The 19,847-nt window shown below is 35.8% G+C and overlaps 1 non-coding gene across 1 annotated transcript; it reads left to right on the top strand.

Annotated features, from left to right (window-relative positions):
- Positions 1–1,386: 1,386 nt before the first annotated feature.
- On the top strand, positions 1,387–1,488 carry LOC116869843. The gene has a single exon (XR_004383121.1). It is a non-coding gene; the product is annotated as a U6 spliceosomal RNA (small nuclear RNA).
- Positions 1,489–19,847: the final 18,359 nt, after the last annotated feature.

The following is a 19,847-nucleotide window of genomic DNA, read 5'->3' on the forward strand; positions in this document are numbered from 1 at the left end:
TTTTGAAGTAAAACAAGTTTTATCTCTGTTTTATTATTATTATTAACATTTTTTTTGCAAACACTAGCCAAAATGAATTAATTAACATCCAAGTGTGCCCTGATACCAAAATAGACATGAGGTGTTCTAGTCGAGCAGTCTGTACACGGTGATCCCTAGGCCAAATCTAGCCTATGCCTTATTTCTGTGAATAAAATTTTACTGCAACACAGTCAAGCTTACGCTTTTCTCTTTTTTTTTATATTATTTAATAGCTGCTTTTGATTTATAGTAGCAGATTTGAGCAGTTGTAACAGAGAACACATGCCTTACAAAGCCTAAAATATCTGGCACTTTTACATAAAAAGATCTTGACCTCTAATTGACATTGTCACCAGGTATTCATGCAACATATATGTGCTATTAACCAGGCACTGTTTCAGGCACTGAGGATCTAGAAGTGAAACAAGGACAAAGAGCTCTGCAGTTGTAGAACATATATCATAATGAGGGAGGGTGGCTGAAAATAAATAGCATACCAGTAAATAATTAATAAGATAATTTCACAAAGTCATTTGTTTTGTGAAGAAAACAAAGTGGATGCAACAATAGAAAGTGACTGTCCAAGAAGCAGCACCATTGGGTTAAGTGTCAGGAGGCCTCTCCAAGGAGATGGCATTAAGCTAAAACCTCAAAGAAATGACAAAATGACAGAAAGAAATAAGATGTGCATAGTTCATGGGAAGGAAGGGACCTTGATTTGTCCTAAAAACATAAAGAAGTCCAGCATGACTAGAACAAACTCAATATGAGGAAGATATGAAGCCCTGGCTGAATGTTTGCAAGACTCCTGATCAATGATGAATTGTATTCTTTCATTTCCACTGTGTCTAATAGAAGGAAGTGATATTGATTAAAGATAGCTTACTATTCTTTTTTGTGTTAATGATTTATGTTGGTTGTGCTGGAAGCATAAATGATTTTTACATCAATGGTGAGAAAATTAGGAACTTCTGATTAAAAATTTTAAAAAAGAGCAAGATTAACGTCCTCTTTAGATGCAAGGTTGAAATATTGCTCCTTACTCGTCTCTACCTTGATCAGGCTGTTTAAGGTGACATCATTAAGTCAGACCTTAAAATTTTCCACTTTCCTAAACATAGTGACATGAAAACGTACCAAACAAAGCAAAACAAAACTCAAAACTATCAGTAATCAAGCAATGGAAAGAGGCAATAACTTGAATATAAACAAGAAATAAGTTTAAGAATATATACAAATCTTCTTTTGTATTTCTTATGAAATAAAGCGTTGAGTGTAGGTACATTGTGAGGGATGGTAGTTTGTTGGGAAGAGGAAAATGTATATTGAAACACTAAGAATTCAAATTAAGAATCAACAGCTTACGTGCTTGCTTTGGTATCACATACAATAAGTTAGAAAGATACAGAGATTAGCATGCTCTGGTGCAAGGACAACATGCAAACAAAAGACATATGCCATATTTTTTTTAAATGGGCAGAGGAGATGTATAGAGATTTCTCCAAAAATGATATACAAATGACCAACAAGTATGTAAAAAGATATTCGACATTAGTAATCACAAAGGAGTTGCAAATCAAAACTATAATGAGGAGTCACCTCAAGTCTCTTGTGTACTGTCAATGGGAATGAAAAAAAGTGTGCAACTTCTTTTCTGGAAAACAGCATGGAATTGTCTCAAAAAAAATTAAAATAGAACTATCAAATGATCCAGCAATTCTACTCCTATAACCAAAAATCCTGAAAGCAGAATCTAGAAGTGATACTTATACGACCAAGTTCAGAGCAGCACTGTTGACAATAGCCACAAGGTTGAAAAAATCCAAGGACTATCAATGGATGAATGGATACACAAAACGTGATTTATACGTACAGTAGAATATTATTTAGCTCTAAAAGAAAAGAAGGAAACTTTGATACATCCTTCAATGTGGGGTGAACCTAGAGGACATAATGCTAAGTGAAATAAGTCAGTCACAAAAAGATAAATAATGCGTGATTCCACTTATATGAGGTATGTTGATTAGTCAAATTCAGAGACAGAAAGTAGAATGGTGCCTGTCAGTGACTGAGGGCAGGGGAGAAGAGGAGTTATTGTATAACAGTTATAAAGTACTGATTTTGCAGAATGAACGGGTTTATGGGGTGGATTGCAGTGATGGTTTCACAATAACGTGAATGTGTGTAACTACACTGAACTAAAATGTATAAATAGTTGAGATGACAATATTATGCTATGTGTATTTTTACCTAAATAAATGTTTTAAAAAGTATCAATAACTTGTAGAAAGAAAAAAAAAGAGTGCCATCAGATTAGAACAGAGTTTAGGGTATTATAGATCAGAGTAGGTATTGTTGACTTGTTAATATCACATGAAAATGTCATGCAGATATAAAGGATTGAAAAAAACTAATTTAAAAAGGATTTCCCCGACTTTTAAGAAAGGACCAATGTGAAGTAATCATACACAGATTCTTGTTTTCTCCTTTTCACATATGTTGAGACCAGAAGCTAGAAATTAGCAAAAGGTGACCACAGCCATTTTTTTATTTGACTCTGTTTTATGACTTCATGTTAAGTTCAGGTTTAAACTTATTTGAAACAGTGTTATCAGTATCACTTTAAAGGTTAGCAACCTGAGGGTGAAGAGACTCAAGAACCATAGGTAGAGGCCATTCCAGTGGAGTTGAAAAATTGCCTATTCCTGTCAGAGTCTAAAACTTGGGTACTTGGTACTGCAACACTATGTTTCTTTTACATTAACTTCTGTTAGAACCCAGTTTCTCCATGAATCCACACGGACTTTGGAAATGCAGAGAATAAAAGATGCCAATTCACAGAAAGCAGCTATTTATAAACTCACTTAAACCATCTCCTTTCCACGTGGACCACACAGAGAGTTTATTCTTTACTGTTTTCCTCAGCATTGGTGATGATCAAAGACTTCATAAATGTCTATGCTACAAAACACAAAGCCCTGCCTTGGGTTATAAGAAGATGTGGATTCATTTCCTGGTTCTGCGATATGCCAAGTACATTAGTGTGGGCAAGATTCAGGTGCTGCAGTTAACTTTCCTCATCTATAAAATGATTTCATGTGCCTTGTAATGTTGTTGTAATAGTTAAGGGAAATAACTTTAAACAATAAAATTGTGTGTAAGTGCAAGTTATAATTGTCATCTAAATCCTTGTAAATCTGGGAGGAAGAGATTACAAAGAAAACCTTTTATAAATCCTAAAAATAGGGTCTTTCAATGCATTATCTATTGCAGTAAAACATTCAGATTAAAGTGAGAGTATTCCTTTGATAACTTATTTTGAGAATAGTAGGGAAATAAGAGAGCTTTTCTGTCCCAGAATAGTCAATATTCTAGATCTTAATTTCTTATCAAGGAAATATATTATCTTTATTTTATGCATAAAAAATTATAATCTAGAATCACAGAATCTCACGTGGGGTCTATAAATATTTTATTTGTCTGTAAAAATTAATTCATGAAAACCTTGATTCTGAGAGATTCAGTATTTTTAATGATGGAAGATTAGGGGCCAATCTGGATTCTAATCATTTCTATAGATGATTTTGATCAAGTTCTTACATGTTTACAACCTCCTTTTTATGTCTATTGAAGTGCAGAACAGTTTGTTTGGGTTAGTTTGGGTTCTCCACAAACAGTGGATTTGGATTTGGATACAGTTTATGTGGAAGATAATCACAGAAAGCAGAGTGAAGAAAATAGGACAATGACATAGTAAGGGAAGAAAAGGTAATGTAAGAGGTATCTCTAATTTCTCTGGTGGACTACTAAAGCACAATTGCTCTGAGAATTGTGCAGAGGACTGCATAGACTGCTTCTCAAAGTAATCCCTCCAAAGGGAGGAAAGCTGAGGTATTTATCCACTCACTCCTGTCCCCTATTGGTTGAGGACAGCTCCCATGCATGTCTGCATGAGGGCTGAGTGTCTCTCAGGCTTCAGAGGAAGTCTGAGAGGCAAGAAAGCAGAGAGCCACCAAAGCAGGCATTTGTGGGAGATGGATGCTGGCCAAGGGCACTAAAAACAAGTAGGCCAATCAGATACAGTATAGGCACAAAGGAACATCTTGCACCTTATTGGTTATTGTGAGCACTAAGTAAATTGATATGGATGTACTTAGAATGGTGCTCCAAACATTGTAAAAGCCATAAATGATAGCTGATGTTTTTATTAGACTATGGGATTTGTTTATAGACACTACTCATTGGTAGGGATTTTGCTCTGGCCCCCTAATGCTTACTCTTTTTCTTTTTTTTCCTATGCCTTCTCTCCAGTACTCTATTACTAAACATATCTTTCCATGATTTTCATAGATATGTCTCTGTGTGAATATGATCACTCTTCTCATTAGCAATTTATACAATTTATTTTCTCATCTATAACATCCCATTTAAATGGCAACCCATTGAAAAACAAGATCAAGTGTTTCATTCAATTTTGTGTAATTGTGAGAACCTAGAACAATTTTCTGTGTAGGATGGTGTTTAATAAATATTATGCTTTTCAACATGGTTATAAAGTGAATGTCTTTCAGTTGCCCTCACAACTGAGTTTTACCACTGTTTTAAAACACATGGCCTTATTACTTCACTGAAAATTCAAATTCATAGCTCCCATTAGCATTGCAGACAATTTCTAGCCTACTTTCCCTGGATATTAATGGAAGTTCAGATCTTTTAATGAGCTTGGTATGGGAAGAATTTTGGTATTCACAGAAACTATTGTCCCTGTCTTAGCCTAGGGCTAGAGAGAAAACAATCACTATGTTGGTCAGGTAACTTCAAAGATACTTAACTGACAGAAAAGCCACTATGTACTGCATAAACAACAAATACACAGCCATCTTTGGTGTATTTCGATGACAAATTTAACTTCCTGGACACAATTTTTACTTGATCTCCTCTTACCTCACGGACAGATCCATCTCAGTCACTTTTCTGTTTCTCCTTATTTCATTGGGTTTTTTTTTGTTTTGTTTTGTTTTGTTTTTTTGTAAATATTCAGACATCAGGGATGAGCATTTGAAAAGAATCTCTTCATCAGTCTCCCTCCACTTGCCAGCCCAATCTTCCCTCCTGAACTTCAGGAACTTATAACTGATTATGTTTTCAATATCTCAACTTTGATGGTGTGACAGATTAAACCATATTTTAAAAGCCACTGATTCTGCCCTTGCTTTACATACATCTTTGCAAGGTGTTGCTGATGGTCCCATCAAGAGATTGAATCTTCTTTGCCCCATTGAATCCTGGTTGAACCTATGACTTCACTGACCAATTGCATGCCATGAAAGGGACATTGTACAAGCTGTGAGCCAAGAAATCAAAAGAACTTGCAGTTTCCAGCCTCTCTTTTTGCCCTGAAATTTCCACATATAAAAGCCTGGGATCAGAGCACTTGGGTGGCTCAGTCTGTTAAGTGCCTACATTTGGCTTAGGTCATTATCCCAGGATACCTCGATCCAGTTCCACATTGGGCTCCCTATTCAGCAGGGAGTCTGCTTCACCCTTTCCCTCTGCCCCAACCCATTGCCTGTGCTCTCCCTCACTCTCTCTGTCTCTCCCAAAGTAAATAAAAACAAACAAACAAACAAACAAACAAAAAGCCTCCTGGGATGATCTGTTAAAGGACAAGACCATATGGAGGAGAATGATCCATCCCATTGGAAGTACCCTAAGTCAACCAGTCTTTAATTAATCACTAGCCTATTGCAGCTACAAGTGACCCCAAATGAGGCCTATGGAACCACTCAACTGAGCTCAGAACTGTTACTAATACAAAGATTCATAAGCGAATAAACCACAAAGGTTTGTGGTTAGCAGTTTGTTACATAGTTATAGGTATCTGATATAGATGTTGAAGAGATATTGCTAATTTAAGATAAATAAGGATGAACCCTTGATTATAGCCCCTAAACATAGTCACTTTACAGTTTCCTTTTTATAAGATATTGGTCATTTCTACTTTCTAATTCCTCAAGCCAGATATTTTACAATCATCCTTGCAACCTTTCTTTCCCTCATGTCTAAAACATCAACAAATCTTGTCAGCCCTTCCTTAATACCTTAAATTGGAGCACTTTTCTCTATTCTCCATTGCTTACATGCTGCTTTAGGGCAGATGGTTGCAGTTAAATTCTGAATTGTTTCCTTGATCCTCCGAAAACTATTCTCCTCATAGCACTAAGAATAATCTTTTAAATCATAAATTGTATCAGGTCCTTTCTCTAACCGAAAACCCTTTACTGAAAACAAGTTTTTGTTCCTTACAAATTTAAATGCACAATTACATGTAACTAGGAAATTCTGCTCCTAGGTATATATCTAAATAATTGAAAACAGGTGTTCAAACAAAATTGTAAATGAACATTCATGGAAACATTATTCACAATAGCCAAAAGATGGAAACAACCCAAATGTCCATCAGTACATGAAAGGATAAACTAATCGCAGTATTTTCATATGTAATATTTTTCAGCCATAAAAAGAAATGACGTGCTGATATTTGCTACAACATGGATGGACCTCAAAAACAGTATATTAAATGAAAAGTAAGTCACAGAAGGTCACGGACTTTATGTATACTAAATATCCAGAATAGGTAAATCCCATAGGACAGTAAGCGGATTGATGTTTACCAGGGGCTAAGGATAGGAAGGCATGGAGAGTAATTCTGTAAATTATTCAGGATCTTAGTTTGCACTGATGAAGGGTTTTGGAGCCAGATCCAGGTGGTGGTTGCACAACACTATAATGTATTAAATGAATTTTTCACTTTAAAATAGATAAAAGGAATTCAGAATATGCTTATTGTGATGAGTACTGAGTAACATATAGGCATGTTGAGTCATTGTATTGTACACCCAAAACTAATATAACACTATATGTTTATTATACTTAAAAACTTATTTTAAAAAATGATTAATTTTAAGTTATGTGAGTTTCACCTCAATTAAAAACAATGTTTCAACAGTTTTTCATGTCATACAGTGCAGCTGCCTAATCCTCTCAAGGACATAGGTGTCCCTGTGTTTTAGCCTCCATTCCCACTCTTCCTTTTGCTCTCTCCTCTCCTGCAAGACACATCATTATGTTTTGTCAAACATTCCTCGTGCTCTCTTGTCTTAAGAGTCATGCATCCTTGTCTCTCTTGACTAGATTGCTTTTTCCCTAGATAGTAACACAATTCACTCTCCGCTGCCTTTCAGTTTATTCAGATAGTATAAAAGATCAATTTATTTAATTTCTTTTTTTCATCTATTGAGTCTGTATAGGAGCAAGGACAGTAATATGTATAATGTCAAAATGTTGGTTATATCTAGTTCCCTCTGGAACATTTTCCCAGATCCTAAGTTGGTGTATACTGATCTAAGCTGCCAAAACATCTCAAGAAAAAGAATACGAGACCCCCAAAGGCACATCTATAAATTGAAGCTAAAGTTCACAAAGGAAGGCTGAGTTTCTCGATAGCTACTAATGTCCCAGCTGCATGGGTTATTTGTTGTTATGGTGATGGGAGGGATTGTGAAATATTGCATGGAGTTTTTTAGTTTCATTTTAGTTCCACTCTTTGGACAAAGACTATAAACATTCTAGAACCTGATTACATTGTATTGTCAGACATCACTGATTTTTTTTCATCCACATGAGATTTGGTTTGCTACATGTTCCTTTAAAAACTCAGAAGAGCTGCTAAAAATAAGCATGGTCCCTAGTGGAAGTAACATAAACTGTTTCTTATGAAATAAGCCAAAGACAAGTCAAGGTTTTACATCTACAACACAACCTATTATAAAAGGAGTCTTACTGGAATATAATCTAGAAACAAAAGCTGGAAGTTGGTTGTAGTTGGAATGGAGAACCTCATCTATTTTATTATAATTAATGATAATCCAAATCTAGGGTAGCATATATTTATGTGTGTGTGTGTATATACACACACACATATCTAAACAATGATGCATATATATCCTCATATTAATAACTTTATATGCATCCTTTCTATTTTTGTTCTTTCTGTCCCTATACTGATAAAGACACTACATAAATTCCTGGAGATATTTACATGTTTCTTTGAATGAAAAACTGCTTGCTTCCACACCTGGGTAAGTATAGCAAGCATTATCAGTAAGTCATTTGTGGACATGTAGTGAACCAGCTCCAAACTCAGGAAGAATGGTGGTCCTAGTACCCACAGGGATGGGATTTATAAGGAATGGATGCTGGTATATTCAGAGATCCTTTTTCCATCTACAAACCTTTCTCCATCTTCAAGACAATTTACTCTGTTTAACCAGATATCCTGAAGCTCAGCTCTAATTTGAAATAAGTATTGTTCTTTGCATGTGCCTAATTTTCCCCTGATTTGTTTTTAAATTGCTTAAGTGAAACAAGATTTCAACTCTTGAAGTAATTCTTAGTGTATGGTGGAGCTTATATAACATCTTGTATATCGACAGAGCTCTCCTTCAATCTCGGGCTTTAACTGATCTGAATGCTGATCATCATTCTACCAATGAAATCTCCACACAGACAGAACAGAGCTAATTTCCCTACTCATTTGCAATCACTTATTTTGAATATGCATACACAGGTTAATTTTTCATGAAAAGTGCACATTGGATCTAGTTTGACAATTATTCCTTTGCTTTAAAATTCCTTCGAAAGAAAAGAGAAAAAAATATTATCACTTTTAGCATATGTGGTATATGCATAACTGACAGGATTTTTTTTTTAATGGTTTAGCTCATGATTCACTTCTAAAACATATGAAAAACAACAAATTATTGAAGGAAAGTAGCAAGCATACTTTATGACATAAATAGTAAGCATCCAGTAAGTACTTGAATCAGTTTTAAAAAAGGGTTACTTTTGATATAACAGGTAGGCATTTAATAAATACTTGATGAATGGATGCCATAAGAATAACTTCAGTATGACTTTTGTATGTCTCTCTTGATGAGATACTGACTTCATTCTTTTCATACTTTCATACTTTCTCTTTTCATAACTTTCTCTGGTATGACTCACTTCACAGAAACTAGTAAAAAATCTCTATATATCCATCAAGTTACTAATTTTACCCCTTCATCCATTCCATCTTTTATTTTTTCAACTGATACAGTCATTCAGCAAATATTTTTTGAACGCTGATGGTGCCAAGCATTGTCCCAGGTGTTGGAAATCAAGGAACATGGAATAGACAGTGGCAGGATAAGATGTTATGTATTAAAAAGAAGGAAAATGGGGCACCTGGGTGGCTCAGTGGGTTAAAGCCTCTGCCTTCGGCTCAGGTCATGATCCTGGGGTCCTGGGATCAAACCCCGCGTCGGGCTCTCTGCTCCACAGAGGGCCTGCTTCCTCCTCTCTCTCTGCCTGCCTGTCTCTCTGATTACTTGTGATCTCTGTCTGTCCAATAAATAAATAAAATCTTTTTAAAAAAGGAAAATATAATTTTTATGTGAGCTCCTATTAGAAGGCATCTAATCTTCACTTGGAGAACAGGGTCAAGCTTTCAGAAACAAGCAACATCTTAGGGGTAATCTACAAAGTGAGTAGGACTTAGCCAAGTGAGTAAGGGTATTGGATGGAAAAGGACATTTCTGACAGAATAGAAGGAACAACACAGATTTTAATCATTGGGGAATTGGTAGGAATTCACTATGGCTACAACACAAAACCCAAAATACTATGAAGACTCAGTGTTCAAACTGTACCTCTTTGGAAGCAAGGTAGTGTTTTACAAATCATTTTTGTGTATGTGGATGTTCACATAACATTTATTTATACTTCAATTATAAAAGATTTTACAGTGAGTTAATATTAATAGTTCATACTTCTCTTTGTCTCCCCAAACAAACCTTCTTAAGTATGAAATTTACACTGAAGTTATGAGATTCTAGAATAGAAGATCAGTAATGACAATTATGATTCAAATCTCTTTACTTGTATTGCTTTTATAGAATATCTGATTTCTTAATTTCTAAACCCTCTCTGTCTACATAGGCTTTCCTAAATAGATTTCTCCCATTGGCTTCCCTGATCTTCTGACCTGGACTAAATATAAACTATTTAAAAATCCAGAGCTCTCCCTTCTGTGGCTTACAAATCTGACCCATGACAAATTATCCAGGCTTCTCTAAGATAGGGGAGATGTGCAACTTGAGAAGGTATACTTGGTAAAAGCCTTATTTCAGTTAACGTAAATGCACTCAGAGAAGGGCTTAAGAATCCATGAGAATTCTCTAGTTAAGGAGTAGAAGCCTCAAAGCACAGAAAACTATTTGAGAGTTGGAGAGGCCATCAAAGGTTCTGAGTAGGGGGGGAGCATCTGAAATGGTTTGTGTCAAGTTAGGGTGGAAGACTGATGACTTGAGAGCTTGTAGTTGAGACAATGAATGAGGGACATGGGGTTGGTCATTCAAGGTGGATTAGACTCAACTGTGCCTTGATGGGCAGAGAGTTTCGGAGTTGGGACTTAGCTGGCTCAGACTGAGAACCGACTCTCAGTAAACCTAGAAGCTGTTTTGCTCTGGATGGCCTCGCTCATAATTACAGTTTAAAAAGAAGCCTTAATGAAAATAGTGGTATTTTGAAATTTTCTACAGTTGGAAGCAGGCTTGCCAATAACTATACCATGCAGTACAAAATATGCTTAGCATGATTTTAAAATGCTCTCAGACACACATTCCAACTTAGCTCATTCCAGTGTTTTGCTCACAAATGTTGTGTTCCATTTAAACAAAACCACTGTTTAAATCCATGGCACCAATCCAACTCCCTGCCCTAGGCTATTGCACTGGTAGGGTTCATTATCCTAATTCCTTTACTGTGGACTACTTCTAATTCGACCTTTTGAAGGAAACTGCCCAGTGTATTCTGTGTCCCCCACAGTGTTTTGTATAACGTAACATTTGTGGTTGTATGTCATCCATACACACGTTTGTTCCTAATAACCAGTGTTTTTCAACTTTATGTTTTCTGTTCTACACACAAGTTCACTTAAGCAATTTATTCCCAAGGGAATACTCAATATTATGAACTATTTCTTATCCTATGTTAGTAACTCGTTTTCTTCCACATTTATTTTTCTAATTACTCCATTTTTTAAAACTCTATAACAATTCTTTTAAGATTTTATTTACTTATTTGAGAAGAGAGCACAAACAAGGGGAGCAGCAGAAGGAAAGAGAGAAGCACACTTCCTGCTAATCAGGGAGCCCGATGCGGGGCTAAATCCCAGGACCCTGGGATCATGACCTGAGCTGAAGGCAGACACATAACCGACTGAGCCACCCAGGTGCCCCTGCTTCCATATTTAGGAGAGCATATTAGAATTATGGGAGTGATCATTACATTATTAAAAGGAAAAACTTGAGTTTATTTATATAATAGGTAAATCATCAGTAAACATCAGTGTTTTGACAAATAATAGTAAATCCTTGTGAAATGCTTGGTAATTTAGTAGATTCACCAGTGAAGGATGAGGATATCTGGAGTCTTTTGCTTTTGTCTTTGTGTCCTAAGATGGATGCCATGCCTGAAATACTGTCAGAGTTTAGCACACATAAGCATAATGATCCTCTAAATGAACGAATGAACTATTTGGTTAATTGACATTACATTCTCATGTGAAGCCATAATCAGGAAGATACCAAATTTCAAAGGAACCCAATGACATCTAAGTCTCCATCAACAAATGTTCTGAGTAATTAAATATCTGGCACAAACACCCAAAACCTTGAATTAAGAATCTGAAATCACAAACCACCAAGATGAATGCCTGTGTATTATAGTGTGTATATAGATAGCCATGCAAGGGATACAAGTCAATAACTCCCCTCTCTCTGAATTTTGTTCAGGGAAAGCATAGCTATTTGAGCACAGCAAGTACAACTGAACTGTCATGGGAGTTAGAGGCACTGGCTGTATTGACAGAACTGCTGTGGATGTCTTGAATCAAGGGCAAGTCATCAAAGGCCATGTTCATAACTGTGACCACTGGACAATATGACATAGACCTTTTAGGGGACAGAAATGTCTTCATCACTAGCAATTCCTTCAGGTTGTTCCACTTGAGATCTCAGACGCTGCCAAGAACACATTTCAGCTCCTTTGGATTAAGAACAATGCCAGAAGAACTCCTGGGTGGCTTAGTCAGTTAAGCATCTGCCATGGGCTCAGGTCTTGATTCCCTGGTCCTGAGACTGAGTCCTGCATCAGGCTCCCTGCTCAGTGGGGAGCCTGCTTTTCCTTCTGTCTGCCACTCCCTCTGCTTGTACTGTCTCTCTCTCTCTCTCTCAAATTGATAAATAACATCTTATAAAAAAGAAAGAACACAGTATCAGAAAGTGTGAAACCATGGATTTTACAGAGAGTGAGAAGAATAGAATATTCTGTACATGAAGTTGGTCTCAGTGGGTGGAGCAAAAGCAGGGGTCTGGAGACTGCTCCCTGGGTTTGCTGTCCAGCCTCGTTATCTCTTTGCTATGTGACGCTGGAAATGCTACTTAAAGGTGCTGTCCCTTTCCTTATTGTGATACCTAGATCACAATGCCTGCCCTGGAAGGATGATGTGAATGGTAGTGATAAAGGTCAGTGTGTCAGACATTGCAAGTGTTTGGCAGGGTGCAGCTCTTGTTAACAGTGAGGGAGTGTTTTGGTTACATAAAAAAGAGGGAAGATACATAGTGCATCTCCTTGGAGAAGTGATACCTTCTCATCAATAGCAGAGACTTAAATGCCTTGAACTGGGCAGTCAGAACACCTACCTTTCTATCTCCTAAGTGAAATGCAAGAGGCATCATCACTCTATGGGTGAAGTCCCTGTTGTCACATCCTCGTTATCCCAGGCAACAGCAAGTGTTCATTGGACGCCTGATGAGTTATTTCCTGCAATGCTAAATCATCACTGCTTACTCTATCCTCTTGCTTCATTTCAAATTTTGTAGCTTTATATTTTCCTGTTAATCTGTATTTATTTGCACCAAATCAATCAGAAATTTTCTCAACTAGTCCTCCTTTTCCTAGTCTTCTCACTTTCTAACTTGGGCACTTCTGCTAAATTTCCTCAAAAAAGCCTGGATCCCAGTACTAACTAAAGTTCTCAAAGTCGTCTGATTTTTTAATGCGTTCTTGCTCATCATCAGGTCCTTTTGTATCCGTTTCTTTTTCCTTTAAAGGGCATTGCTACCAATACAGTTCTCAGATGCAATGTTTCCCATGCTTCTTATTGATGAGATGAGAAAGGACACTAACTAGTCTTTCCAGCATTGAGAGAATTTTAGCATAGCTAAGATGAAGAGGGGACAAGCAGGGATCTCTTTCATCATTGTTAGTGCAACAACCGTTGACCTTCTGCCTCATTTGAACTGCAAGATGTTACATAATTCTCTAGCTCAGACCGAGACTTCTGGATACCTCTCACCCCTACACACACATTTTTGCATAACCTCCATTTACAGATTTATAGTCCTGCTTTGAACCTTTTGCTTCTTTGTGGTTTTTGCAAGTGTTCCCTGACTTTAAGAGAATAACGTCATTTTAAAATATTTTAAACAATTCATTAATCATTTTGCTAATCATAAATAACACAGCTTTTAAACAAAACAGAATGAATACTAGCCCAAACTGAGCCCCACTAGTCATTTATATAATTTGCCATATATTTTCATCACTCATGGTGATCTTTGACCTTTTTCCAAAACCACGATTAAATAACTTTTCTTTGAGTCATTCTGATTAATTTTTTGTTCACAGTTGGGTGACTCACCAAATCAAAAATATCCAAATGTTTGACTTTTGGTGTTTTTTGTTTCTTGTTTTTTTTGTTTTGTTTTGTTTTATTCTCCCTTTAATTTCTTCTGTGGGTTAGTGATGACAAAGCTGAAAATTCATGTGTCCTGCCTTATTCTTTTTAAAGGGAGGGTGCCAGTTACCCATTCTTAACATTTTTCAGAGGTATCAATATGCCACCTTTACTGATTCCCCTTCCTGGGCAAAAGTTTCCAAAACCTTTCAAGAGACTACTTTTTCCATATTCTCTGAAATGCTAACATTCTTTCATTTTTCTAAGAATAAACTTATGTGGATCAGTAAACCTGCTGGCCAATTCCCTGAATAACTCAGGGTGATGTGGCCCTTTCAGTGCCTGCCAAGTAAGGAATTCCCTATTTTCATGTTGGCTAGAGCAATTTTTGCAATGTCTTCATTACTCCCTAATTGTCTATATTTCTTTGGTTCATTTCTCTTGTTAAAGGCAGATTTTAAAAATGAGTTCAATAACTCAGCCGTTTTAGAGCCATCATTAATTTCATGCCCTTCCTCATTCATTAGTGGACCTATTTTCTTGTGGCTTTCTTTTCCCTCTGGGTCTTTTTTTTTTTTTTTTTAAATTCTTCTCATTTATTTTAACCCTTTGATCCCACTCCATTATGACCATTATGTCTTCCCTCACAACATGAATAACATCTCAGTGAAAAATTGATTTGGTTTTCTAAGTTTCCCATCATCCTTAAAATATGTGTTCCTTTACTTTTTGCTCTGAAAAGTTGGACTGTTATTTACACAATTTTAAAAATCTTATTCAGAGGAAATTTATAGGTCATTTCTTTAAAAGAATGCTAAAATACACTTTATAAGTGTTTTCTACATGTGAAGGCAGCATCTTTGAACTAAAAGATTTTTTAAAAAAGACTAGATGTCTAAAAACAATTGATTTCTTAAAAATTGTTTTCACTTCATCACACTTTAAATTTCCGTAGTTCAACAACCATCCCCACTGCAGTCTGGGTTTAGTCTCATATTAGCAGTCCATATTTCTCCAAAATCCAGTAAAAGCCATGACATTACTTCTTATCCTCTGCTCCCTGTGGTGTGCAGTTTCCCAAACATTAAGAAAGTTCTTAACAGCAAACAAAAATGTGAATATGAAAAATTCAAATTAAACAAAATATGCTTTTGTAACCTGATTATTTGAATACAAATCAGGTGTTCAGCTCAATTTTTTTTATCTGCATTTTTTATTTTCTGAGAATATATCCTCAGTTAAATAGATTTTATATTCACTTTGTCTTACTGAGGGGTTACTAGTGGGGGCACTGTGTGTAGGCAGGTTCTCCTTAGATTTTTCATTCTTTGAAAATGCTATTTTCTTCCATTTCCTTTTCTTCATTCAACGTAAAATTGTTTGTTTCTATGCTAATACTAGAAAAATAACACGAAAAAGAAATGAAACTGAAATTAGGCTCACCTGGATTTGCATCCAAATGGTTCCACTTACAGGGTAAACTATAGAGCAGTTTACACAAACTCTTTGAGATTCAATCTCATCTGTAAATGGGAACTATTAGTATATTGCCCCAAGGCAATGTACTATGAAGGTTAAGTAAAATAATGGTAGTACGTATTTAGAAGAATGTCTTGCACATAGCATGTACCAACACTTGTTATTCTTTTTTACTCTTTGTTATTGCTACTTTGGTCATTGATTTTGTGTGCTCCATCTCCTTTAATCTATGTTTGTTTGTTTTTTTTCAAATAGTTGAATATTGAAATAATAATGAAGAATGTAAAGCACATAGGAAATGGGTTTGTTGTTGTTGTTGTCATTGTTGTTGTTTATCTGTCAGTAACAGTTAGGTCATTGAGATATCAGATTTAAAGCTTCAAAAGATCTTAAAAATAGTTTAGTCAAAATCTCTTTTTCTAGCTGAGGAAAAACTCCTAGAGCCCTCAAACTCATCCAGCCTACCTATGATCTCTAATATCCTACTGAGTTCTCGAAGGAATAATTAGGAAGCTAGAATAGGGAAGAGGTTTCCATGCAGTAAAAGGCTTAAATTGGTGAGAAGGCTACTCTAGACTTAAGTCATTATTACAGAAATCTGTTCCAATGAATGATTCAGAATTTTCATGCAGAGCTGAATATGTCACAAATACTCCATACTGTAATTTAAAACAGCTTTTCCCATAGTTTGTTTCAGGAAACATCATTTCTATATGGCGTTACACCCTGAGAGATTGCCTTAACTACAAAACTATGGAGATGCTGAATGGAACTAAATGAAACAAGCTTGTTCCCAACAGACTTTCTGAAAGCTGTGAACATCTTAAAAGAAAGATACCTGTCTGTGTGCATGTGAAGAGCATATGCTGAGCTCTTAGAACCCTGTGTTGTGCACAAAGCTCATTCACCATACACTGAGAAACACAACGATTGCCTTTTTGTCTTTAGAATTCTAAACATGGACTTATCCTGTCAGTGGATTATTACAGTAAAAAAAAAAAAAAATCAATAAAACAGTATTTGACATGAATACAAATAAAAACAAATAGAAGTTTTTGACCAGTTTTTAGACTTTTCCAGTAGACATTTTGGAATCATGAAGAAACTGTCACTGTCACCTAAAATAATCCAACCACATTAAACTTTTAAAAACCCATGTACAAAAAGTGTGAAGCTAAAGTGTTCACCTTTAATCTCCTGACATTTATGGAGCAAGACGACATGGCTGTAATGAACCACCACTGATTGTTTCATGTAATGTGGAGAGGCATCATTAGTTTATGATAACAAGGGGTGGGTTATCGGGCTTTTCCTGAACTGATATGATAATTAGTCATATAACTGTTTTATTTTCCTTGGTAATGAGCATATGCCAAAGGGTTTATTGCAAAAAGATGCATTTTTCAGAAATCTAAAAAGTACACTGAATGTGAGATACTGTTGTTTTTTTTTTCGAAAATTTCTTCTCCAAGGCACATGTTGGTTTTCACACCATAAGACATAATTAGGAGAATTTTTTAATTCTACAGCTCTTTTTATTTTTGGAGGCCTAAAAAACTCTCATAATCTAACATATATTACCTTATACGAGCCTCTTCCTTCTCAATCTTGGATATTTGTAAATATAAAGTGAACTGCTGTGCATATCTACTAATCCCCAGCAAATTCTATCTGTGTAATAGAACTTTTTAAATATCCAATAATTGGATTTCTCACGAGTTGGTAGGTGGGTAGGTAGGCGGTAAGTATTGCTGAGTTTCATATCGTCTACATTTTTATAAGTGTCTAATATTCTGCCTCCACAAATAAAAGGATACATTATTAAATTCCTCTTTGGCAGCTCTTTCCTAGGATGAGTCTGATTCTTTCACCCCTGTTTGACAGGATCTAATTTCTATTCTTTTCAACAGTTCCACTGACCTCCTATGCACTCTTTCCTATGCTGCAGAGTTTCACTTGACTGCTGATCTCCCCATCTCCATACATTAAAGATGCATTTATACTTTTTTTTACAGTGCTCTGAACATAATTACAAAAGCTTTGAATCCAGAATCAAAAACGAGCAGTTTGATCACATAAAAGCTAATTTCTGCAAACCACTACACACAGAGATTCAAAGTCAAAGGGAGGACAAACTTAGAACTCTTTAGGAGCAACCAGCAGAAAAACATTTTTCTAAGCAGACTCGTGGAAAAGTTTATTATGTACAGCAATTCAAAATGCTGACTCCATCTACCTTTTGTTTTCTAAACCCGTTGAAGTCCTATTATCCAGTCTGTTGAGTTTTTTCATTACAGGTAACTAATGTGCCATTTCTATTTTATAAGAGTCTCCTTCAATTTTCCCTTTGTAATTAAGGTACATGATCAACCATTTAATTGTGAAATTTAAAAAAGTAACATAGGACAATACCTAGCAGCCACTTTTAAACAAACAAAAGGTATACCTAGAGTCCAAAAGCAAGTACAGCATTCTCAAGCTGTTTTTTTTTGTTTTTTTTTATAAATATTTCCAATGTACAGTGTGTGATAATCTTGCCTTTTGGGTTCAGATTCAACTATAAAAAGTGAAGGGAGAGTAATTGTTTGCTGTGTTTGCTCCCTGAAGTGAAGTTTGATTTTCCCTTAAATCCAAACAGAAAATTTTGTACCTTTATTGCAGGAAGAAGAAACTCTGCTAGAGATGTTTTTCCTCACCATCACTTCCCCTGATGACGTGCCCTGCTCCTTCAACATTAGTTCTGCTGTGACCCCTCATGGAAGCTTTCCTTCACCTTTCATTAAGGTCAGAGACACCACTGCTGTTTTTTAATATAGTCTGGGCTGTCCATGACCAAACCAGTCCAAATGACTTTAGCTTCAGTTATTTCATTATCTATTTCCCCACTGAACTTTGAGATTCTCAAATACATACATTATAGCTTTATCCCATCCTGTAAACACCAATTTTCCATATAACAGAAACCCAATACATAGTTTTTGAATGGGGATGATGTCCTAAAACCACACAGTGAAAAAGATGGCACTGGGAAACAGCTCTTCACACAGGCAATCCAATTTAATTGTGAAAAATTTAAAAGTAGTAATAATTATTATATAGGACAGTATTTAGGAGCCATTTTGAAGAAATAAAAGGTATGTCTAGATTCCAAGAGAAAATAAAGAATCCTCTCACTGTTATGCATAAGCTTAAGCAGTGGAAAAATTATGTAAAGAAATGTCCAAATTACAGCTTGTTGATCAGTCTTCTCTCTCCCTGAATTCCTCTGTATATGTTTGCAGGGGGGTGGAGCCCTCCTAAAAGCCACTTAAACTAGCTACAATGTCTTCCAGTTTTTCCTTTGGTAAACAAATATATATCAAATATCCAGGTATTAGGATCCATGTTAAGTGTTGTAGACATACACGAATGCATGCTTATAATTTTCAATTTCATAGATGAAGTAGAATATGAACAAGCAATTTTAGTAATAATTCAAGGTAGAAGTCTGTTGAACATAAAAGGAAAGCACAAAGAGGGAATCATCAACATTATTAGGGTCAAGAGGGGAAAATAAGAAATCCTTCATAGAGGAAATAGTGGTTGAATTCAATCTTAGTAATGTGGCAGAGACATAGACAGATGAAACTCCTTTGTTTAATAGAGAACTTGAAGGAGAAAGAGTGAAAAGTTTCTATACTCCCAAAACACCAGGTCAGCACAAATCAAAAACATGGTTCTTTCCCAGTGTCTATTTTTACCTTATATTTTAGTGAAGAATTTAGTGCCAACTTTCATACAAATATGAATATAGCATTGCATTTTGTGGTAGAAAGAATTTTTAGAGTACACTCCCAAAGGTATTCTTCTTTAATCCACAGAATTGTGAATATGATGAAATATCATTCCTTTGAATATATTATAATAATATGGTATCAAGTACAGTTTAACCTTGAGACAGGGAGATTGTCTGGGTGGCCCTGATCTAAACATATCAATGTTTTTAAAGCACAGAGCTTTTTCTGACTGAAGGCAGAGATGTCAGCGATATTCAAAGTGTGAGAAGAGCTCAGCTCAGGGCTGTTGCTTTAAAATGGAAAAACTGTATGAGAGGAACACAGATGAGCTAAGCTGCTGAGGGAATCCCCCAGCTGAGAAACAGGAACCTCAGTCCCATCATCACAATGCACTAAACTCAGCCAACAACGTTAGTGAGACCATGCAAGTAAATTCTTCGTCAGAGCATTCTGATAAAACACTAGCCCAGGTAAAACTTTTTTTAAAATTTTATTTCTTTTCTCTTTTTTTTTCTTTCCAAATTTTTATCTAATAGTTAGTTAACATATAGCATAATATTGTTTTCAGGAGTAGCATTTAGTGATTCATCACTTAGATACAACACCCAGTGTTTATCATAACAAGTGCCCTCTTAATGCCCATCACTCATTTAGCTCATCCCCCACCTTCCTCCCTCCATCAACCCTAAGTTTGTTATCTATTGTGGAGTCTTTTATGGTTTAAGTTC

Source organism: Lontra canadensis, unplaced genomic scaffold, assembly GCF_010015895.1.
Source record: "Lontra canadensis isolate GAN:19392208 unplaced genomic scaffold, GSC_riverotter_1.0 scaffold20, whole genome shotgun sequence".
Classification (NCBI taxonomy): domain Eukaryota; kingdom Metazoa; phylum Chordata; class Mammalia; order Carnivora; family Mustelidae; genus Lontra; species Lontra canadensis.